General features: G+C 36.4%; 1 non-coding gene across 1 annotated transcript; it reads left to right on the top strand.

Moving 5' to 3' along the window:
* The first annotated feature begins 207 nt into the window (after positions 1–207).
* Positions 208–368, top strand: LOC111755600 (U1 spliceosomal RNA). Its single transcript, XR_002790158.1, has one exon. It is a non-coding gene; the product is annotated as a U1 spliceosomal RNA (small nuclear RNA).
* The last annotated feature ends 8,093 nt before the right edge of the window (positions 369–8,461 follow it).

The raw sequence follows: 8,461 nt of genomic DNA, 5'->3' as shown, positions 1-8,461 counted from the left end.
AAACAATGTCTAAGACTTAAAGTGATTTAAAAGGCACGAAAAACTGGACATAGGGGCATAAGACTGTAATCCCAGCTCTCAAGAGGAAAAGACAGGAGAATCATGTGTGTTCACGGCTGTCTGAACTACAAAGTGAATTTGTGGTCAGCCTGAACTGTATAGTGAAACCCTATCTCAAAATAAATAAATAAATAAATAAATAAATAAACACTTACATGGCAGGGAAGAGTCCATGACCAAGAACGTGGTTTTCCCAGGGCAAGGCTTACTCACTGCTCTCTGGATATGCTGACCCTTGTGATTCCCCAAACGTGGGAAACATGACTGCATAATTTGTGGTAGGGGGAGACTGTGTTCATACTCTCCCTTATTAAAAATAAATAAATAAATAATAAAATTAAGCCACAAACACTCTGATTATGTAATCAGGTGATTTAATGTTACTTGAGTTGTTTCAACCTAGATAAATTTTATTCTATACCTGGTAGATGAAAGAATAACAGATTTAAACAAATATAAGAATATTATAATTTTTAAAAGTCTGATCTACAAGAAATCTCAGAGTACATTGCATAGACATATGATCCAACAAATCTTGCAAAATTAGTTCTATTTCTAAAATCCTTTAGCACTTAATCTTTTAATATAAATAGTTTACTACTGATTTATGCATTGTATATAGGTAGAGTTAGTAATCTTTTTCTACTGTCAAATCACTACAATTTAAGTAATAAATTACACATTCATTTGAGACTTATTAGAGTAATTGAAATGAATCCTTAGGTTTTGCAAAGATAAAATTAGATAGAATATATATATATATATTCTATATATATATAAAACTAGATATAATATATATATATATATATATATATATATATATATATACTTTGCTGCATAATATTATCTCTTCAAGGACAGGGAACTGACATTCTATTCACAGTACCTATTATGGTATCAGAAACTTCAGACAAATAATGTGCATCAGACTGATTCACATATGATGAGGCAAGGCGAGTTGACTCATATGCTGACATCTGCAATCACTTGACTGTGATCCAAATCATAGATGAATAAGAATCCAAAAACGACTTTAAAATTGGCTTTCAAGAGTATGAGAGAGTATGTTGATATGTAAGATCTCTGGAACCTTTTAGTACATTAAAATATATTATTTAATAAGTGACTACTTCCAAAATGAAATAATTTGGGAACAGCTAAAGAAAACAGAATAGTATTGTTTGTTTAATAATTGTATCCTCCTTTCTTAGTTTCCTTGTTGCTGAGTCAAAGTAGCTGACCACTGCAAGTTAAAGGAGGAGAGATTTGTTTCAGCTCACAGTTTGTAGAGGGAAGTCCACAAGCTGGCTCCAAGGAAGGGCGGCATGTCTGCGGGGCGTGGTAGAGGACAAGCAGCCCACGGGGTGGCAGCTTGCAGGCGGCAAGCAGAAAAGCCTTCCTTTCCTTTTCTCTATTCAGGCTAGAAGTCTCTCGCGTGCTGTCTCCCACAGCCAGGTGGGCTGTCCGCTACCCATACCTCCCACTATGCTGACCCGCTTTAGACATCACCTATCCTTAACTACATCGTCACACACCCTAATGCAGCATCGCACACCTGTAATCCAACCACCTCCCACAGCCTCACCTGAGAGCACATGAGGCTCTGAAGGGCATCTAGATACAAGCCATAACCACAGTTAGTCTGTTTTGTTGTTTAGGGGTTTCATGGTTTAGAAGAAGAGATGGTCTGAAATTGTAGGGGATATTTTTAAACAAGCTAAGCATCTGCTAAGAGAATTATGACTGTTTAGCGTGAAGAAGGGAACACTTAACAGGTTATAATAGTTATCTGAAAATATTTGGAATGCTTCAAGATGTAGAAGAGTGCTCGGATTTTGTCTCCACAAGATGGAAATAGAACCAATTAAGTGATTTTGAATAGACAATAATCATCTCCATGTTACAAGAATTTTCTGAAAAAATACAAGTGTTTAACAGTATAATGAGATGCTTCAAAAATATGGAATATCATATGTGAGAAAATATTAGCTTTCAGGAATAGAAGTTAGGAAGTGTTGTTAGGGAAAGTTGGAAATTTATGATCATTTATAATCTTCATATTATGTGTGTTTACATAATAATATGACATAAGACATACAGTTGAATGACTTATAGATCTACTTATATGATTAAAAAGGAATTAGAATTGATAAGTCATTTAAAATCAAGGTTAACCGGATGTGGTGGTACATGGCTGTAATCCCAGTACTCAGGAGGCTGAGGCAGGAGGATCACCATGAGTTCTAGACCAGCCTGAGCTACTCACTGAATTCAAGGTCAAACTGAGACATTGTCTCCAATAACCAAAATAAAAATGTAGATTCAGTTGATAATATTATACAAATACCTATAATTAAGACAGAATTTCCTGTTCTCTGACCTGATGGCGGATGAAAGTACTGGCCTTCAGTACTACAGCATGATGATTCATTCAGCCCTTCTTCAAAAGAAATATACAGCCCAGTAAAAAGTAACTGTAAAATGAGGAGAGATGAATGTCTAGGCCTTTCAATGGCTAATGGAGATGGATCCATAATTGCAATAATGTAAACATTCAGAGCATCTCAACAATGACCCTGTTAGAGTCTTGCTTAGCCAAAGGTTCAATGGAAAATGGAGAATGTCCATGGTTAGCTCATTTCCTCTATAGTGGACAGATAGAAATCTCTGAAACTGGGCCAAGCATTTAGGTCAGTAGCATAAGCCCCTGCCTGGCCAGCATGAGGTTGTGAGTTTGATCCTTGGTACCATCAAACACACACACACACACACACACACACACACACACACACACACACATCTCTGAAACTGATCTATATATCTACTATTCTATATATCTACTATGAAAGTGAAGTTAATGGTACCCTTAAAAAATCTAAAGCTCCAGAAGTAGTAATAATGACTAAGTAGTACCTTAATTAGTCATCTGTCCTTAATTTCAGTCTTCAACTTAAGTCTTGAGACACAGACAAAAATATACATACGTACATTTCCTGCCTGGTATAAGACACATGACCTCTACTTCCACTGCCAATGGAATCCTTACTCCCAATTGTAACCTCCTGAACCTGGATCTACAGACTGAATTTCTGTAGGCATGCTGGTCTTCTGAATTCTGGCCAGAATTTCCCATCAAGCTTGAATTTCAGTACTCTAAGGCTTCTTAGCAGGCATCTATAAACACTTGGTAACTTCTCACAAACCTGTTCCAAAGACTTCTGAACCACACAGTTAAAAATATTCAGGGTAGTGGCAACATTCTTTTGGATTAGGCATGCTGGGACAAAGTACCTGACATCTGCAAATTAAAGTACAAGATGTTTATTTTGCCTTGAAGTTTCAGTCCATCCTCAGATGGTGTCTTAGTTACTTTTCAACTCCTCGCTGAGATAAAATACCTGATGCCCCAAGATAGGGAAGGAAAGGTGTATTTCTTACAGTTCTTTGGAGGTGTCAGCCCATACTCAGTTGACTCCAAGGCAGCGTGGCGTGGTAGGGCTGTCACTTGTGGCCACCACAAATAGCAAGCATGAACCAGCAAAAGAGTGAGAAACACCTGCTTCCGGCCATTACATCATACCCTGGCTCCATCCCTAGACAGGTGCAGCACTCACATCACCAATCCAAGCACTAGACAATGAACCAATCACAAACTCTAGATTTTGTCCAGTTCATAATTCATGAAGCTTGGGGGCCACTGACAAAAACCATAACAGGTGGATTCATGGGGGAAGAAAAGGTGCTCAAGTATCAGAATCAGGAAACATAGGGTGAAGAGAAGTTGTAGGAGACAGACTATACCTTCTGAGCTATGCCTCCAGGGACAACCCCCATCAAGTTTTACCACCAAAGGGGAGAGTTTGGGAGGACATTATAATCTCAGCCATAAGAGATACAATGGGTTAAGAAGGCTTGATCTGAAAGTATTTAATGTTTTATTATGAAGCACAGTAAATATTCTACTGAAATACAGTTATGGCTGTTGCTTATTTGTTTTCCTCATGCCAGTAGAGCACGGGAGTAGTGAGGATAGTTGAAGAAACTATTTAAGAGAATGCAAGGAATTCTACTAGGGCAACGGGAAGAAATACATCGGACATTTTTGTGATCCACTCACTGGGGAACCTATTTGTGCTTCCATATTTTTTGCTTAAATCTACATACTGTGAAATAATTTAGACTTAAAGGAAAGTTGCAAAGATTGTATAAAAGTTTCTATATACATTTTAAGTAAGGTTCCTCTAATTTGAGAATCTCACATATTTTATGATAAACTACTAAAAACTCAGAGATTTATATTAGTGCAATAGTAACAACAATTTTAATTGTTGGATTTCTTTACTTTTTCCACTCACAACTTTCTTTCTTTCTTTCTTTCTTTCTTTCTTTCTTTCTTTCTTTCTTTCTTTCTCTTTCTTCTTGTTCTTATTCTTCTTGTTTTTGTTGTCTTCTTCTTTTTCTTCTCCTTCTCCTTCTTCTCCTTCTTCTCATTCTTCTCCTTTTTCCTCTTTTTCTCTTTTGTTACAATATCCAATTCAAAATTGCTTAATTTAATGACTACTTATTCTCTTCCTATCTGTGACAGCTTGACCTTATTTCTGAGTGTCTGTTAGGCTTAAGGAGTAATCACCAGATACTTTACAGTATGTTTCTCAACTTGGAATTTATCTTATCATTTGACTCATTTTGTGTTGCCTCTACACCACAGAGGCGTCCTCAGTTCATCACTCTGAGAACACATTATAAGAGCTGTCTCAGTAATGATGACATTGACCTTGGTTATTTGCTTCAGATGATTTCTTTCAAAATTCCAAACTATAAAGTTTTTTCTCATGCTTCCATACTTTATTACTCCTAAAATGTTAGTTCTGCCTGTGTCAAAGAGTAGAGAATGAGACCCCAACTTCTGAAGAGTTATTAAGAATATGTAGACATACGTTAAAACCACCATAATAATCCTTAAACATTTAGAGGAATATACTTTGAGTCAGTGCAAATATCTTGTTTTTACACACTGATTTTGATATTAACCATTTTACCATTTATGAAACAATTATGATTGAAGTGATTTTCTGTCATCTTTGTTACTTCTACTTTCATTGTAGTGTGTCTTTCAATAGAATTGTATCATTCTTCCATCCATTCAATAATGTAAAAATGTATTCGTATCATAATAGCATCACTGATATTTATTCTTTGGTTTACAATCCAATACTGTCATTGTTTTGTTTTTCAAATTGTTCCAGTTTTGCCTAGTGGGATTGATTTTTAAGGCCGGCTTCTGTACTTTCTTTCTCTAATTTGTTTATTCTTATCACAGTAAAAATGATCTATTTCTGCAAAAAGCTATTGTGTTTTTATTATGCTCAGTACTTTAATACTTTCCACCATTCACATTTTTAACTGTAAGTGGAAATTACAGTGGTTTCTACTGCATGAAGCTATGGTAAATAGCTTCAGCTTCATGGTAAATAGGGTCTAAATCTCATGAGTCACTCCAGAGTTGAGCTACTCCAACAGGCAATGGCTGCATAGCAGATGGTGGTGGAGGAGTACAGAAGGTAAAAAGGATCAAAATGTGGTATCTATATGTCCCACTTCCCCCAGGTGAATATAATTCTCATGTATTGCACCATGTACTACTAATAACAAAACACTTCAGCCTCATCTGGCACACAATATCACTTTTAAGGAGTTCTCCTATATTTAAAAACAAACTATAAACCTATCAAGAAATGTATAGGTGCTATTTTTTCCATTTTGTTTTTCAAAATTATAGTTGCAGAAACACCAGTGGAATTTTATGTTGAATCATGCATCCTTTTTATTAGAAGACAAAATAATAATCTGCTTAATTGCAGTGCAAGATAAAAAGTGTTAAAATTCTTTACTTCTCTGTTATCGCATTTGCTTTTGTTTTTAAAGGAAATTCTTTTCCTGAACAATAGGAAATGAGAACATGGCAAATGAAATAATTTGGTAGAAGTTTTGTTACAAATGCTGTGATGTAAGAGTGAGAGTATTTCATTGCTCAGTTTATTCAGATTTTAAAAATTAGTTTCAGTGTTTAAAGATGCAGTTAAATTGAATAACATGAGGTCCAGGTGAGCGAGTTTAATGATAATAATCATCCTAATGAGGCAATAATACCTGAATCCTGACCCAAGTAAACAAACTTGCACCCAGAGATCATGAGAAATGTCGTGTAGAGTGTCAAAATAACTAAGGAAACAGTTTATTATTGTATTGAATTTAAGATCTTGAAGAACTATTTTCTGGGTCTCACGCAACTAATCATAAAATGTTAGGAGCTCCTTGATACAATACTAGCTGTAATTTTGGCTCTATTTTTCTAGCACTTCTAAAACTAGTGGTATCACTGGCTTTCCTTAGCTTGATGAAAGGAATATTGAGCCTCAGCCCTACATGAGGAGCCGGACAAAGAAAGAGGAGAGTGAAGGCCTCAGAAAACTGAAAGAGATGACTTGGCCCAAAACCTGTATTCTAATGTCTGTTAGGTCAGGACAGCGTTCTGAGGCTTGCTGCAAATTCGCAGCAAGAAAGCAGAGGACCAGGTGACAGCAACTCCCATAAGCTGTTTTGGAGAGAATAGAGGACAGAAGTTTCCTCACTTAATCTCACACATGGCTGCCTAAGACATTTAGCACATTTTATAGTTTTCACCACTTTCTCTCTGAAAGTTACCCTTCACACGAATCGCCCCATTAAGGTCTTGTATGATTTATACAGATCAACCTTGTAGCGACCAGCTATAGCTTTAGATGTTCCCCAGGGGAGGGAGAAAATAAAGAAAAGAGACAAAAGTTGGGGTCAAGTAGAGCCCTTCCTCTCCAGATGAGAGAGAAGGAACTGCTCAACCACTGTAGCTCATTTATTTATACACTCCCAAGAAGAGTGTCAATTTCCACCCTGCTGCCTAGCAACTGGTCTACCTGGCTGGCCTTGACCCCTTGCTTTCTTGGTAATGGAGCAGCTTGTTTATCTTGCTTGCTTTGGGCTTTCTGTCCTTTCAGGCTGGTCTTGCTTTAGCCCCCACACATGTGATCAATATCCAGCTTTAACAGCTCCCTACACAACTTCTGCTGTCTTTGAACAATACAGTGGGGGAAAAAAGATGATGGAGATAGTTTTTGACCTGATATCAGCACTTCTTAGTCTGTTGATCCTATATAGTTATTGGAATAATTTTAGTAAAGCAAACCGCTGACTGCCCATTGGAATAGAAAAATGCAGACAATCAAAAGAGCATTAACTAGACATTTTCAAATGACTTCTCCTACATGTCTGTCATGTGTGAACTAAAGATCTTTTGGTTACTACTTTATGGTAATTCCTGAAACTTTTAAATGATTCAAAACAGAACAAATTTTGAACACAAGGCTACTTTACACATTGTATCAGATCAATTTGAGATCAGAATTCTAAAATTTCTCTTCACACATTCCCATCATACTCCTTTGACCCAAATCAGAGAGGTTTTATTCAAGACAAGTGTAATGGTCAAAACTATGGGATCACTGAAAGAATTTTCTAACTCAGATCCATTCCCATTAACAAATACTTACAGATCCTAACTTTCCAAAGTTTTTCAAAACACGGGTATTACAAAAATAGTCTTATCGACAACTCTAGTATACACAAATTCTCAAATACTACTTCTTTATATTTATATTGCAAGAAAGAAGAGAGATCATGAAAAAATTGTAATTCTTTGTTCATAAGGTCCTGTTTTTGTGTTTTTCACATTTTATTGTGAATTGAATTGTGCTCCCATTCATGTATTTAAGTCTGTGTTGATTAACGTTCCCTTGCTGTGACAAAATTCTTGAGAGTCTCAAAGCAGAGGTTGAAATTTTAATTTGGATCAGTGTTTTGGAAGTTTCAGTTGATATGTGGCTGGATCCAAGCCAGTAGAGTAAATGTCTCCTCATGCTGGCCAGAAAGCAGCAGAAGAAAACATGTTTAAAAGCCAGAAAGGAAGCAGCGAGGGGCCAGGTATATTCCTTAAAGTTACTCTCCTGTGATCAGAACTGGTCCCTCCCTCATTCTTCTTTCTGTCACCTTTGAATTATGCCATCAAATTATGATCTCATCAGTGGATTCGTCCACTGGTGGTGAAGCTGGAGTCCTCAAAATATAATCTATTTCCAAAAGCTGATAAGTAACTAATTCTTTATATCCATTAGAGTTCATATGAGCAGCAGGTGGAATATAATGCACTATAGTATCTATACTATACTAGTATATGATTTACAAGGTAAGCTTTCAATACATACAGTATACACACATATGTGTATGCATATGACTTGCAAGATAGGCTTACAGTAGCTGTGCATAGAGACAGATACAGATAAATACAAAACTGTCATCATCTGTCCAC

The sequence above is a fragment of the Cavia porcellus genome, unplaced genomic scaffold (assembly GCF_034190915.1).
Source record: "Cavia porcellus strain 051 isolate PalLab524CR breed Dunkin Hartley unplaced genomic scaffold, mCavPor4.1 scaffold_22, whole genome shotgun sequence".
Classification (NCBI taxonomy): domain Eukaryota; kingdom Metazoa; phylum Chordata; class Mammalia; order Rodentia; family Caviidae; genus Cavia; species Cavia porcellus.
This window is presented reverse-complemented; position numbering and strand designations above follow the sequence as displayed.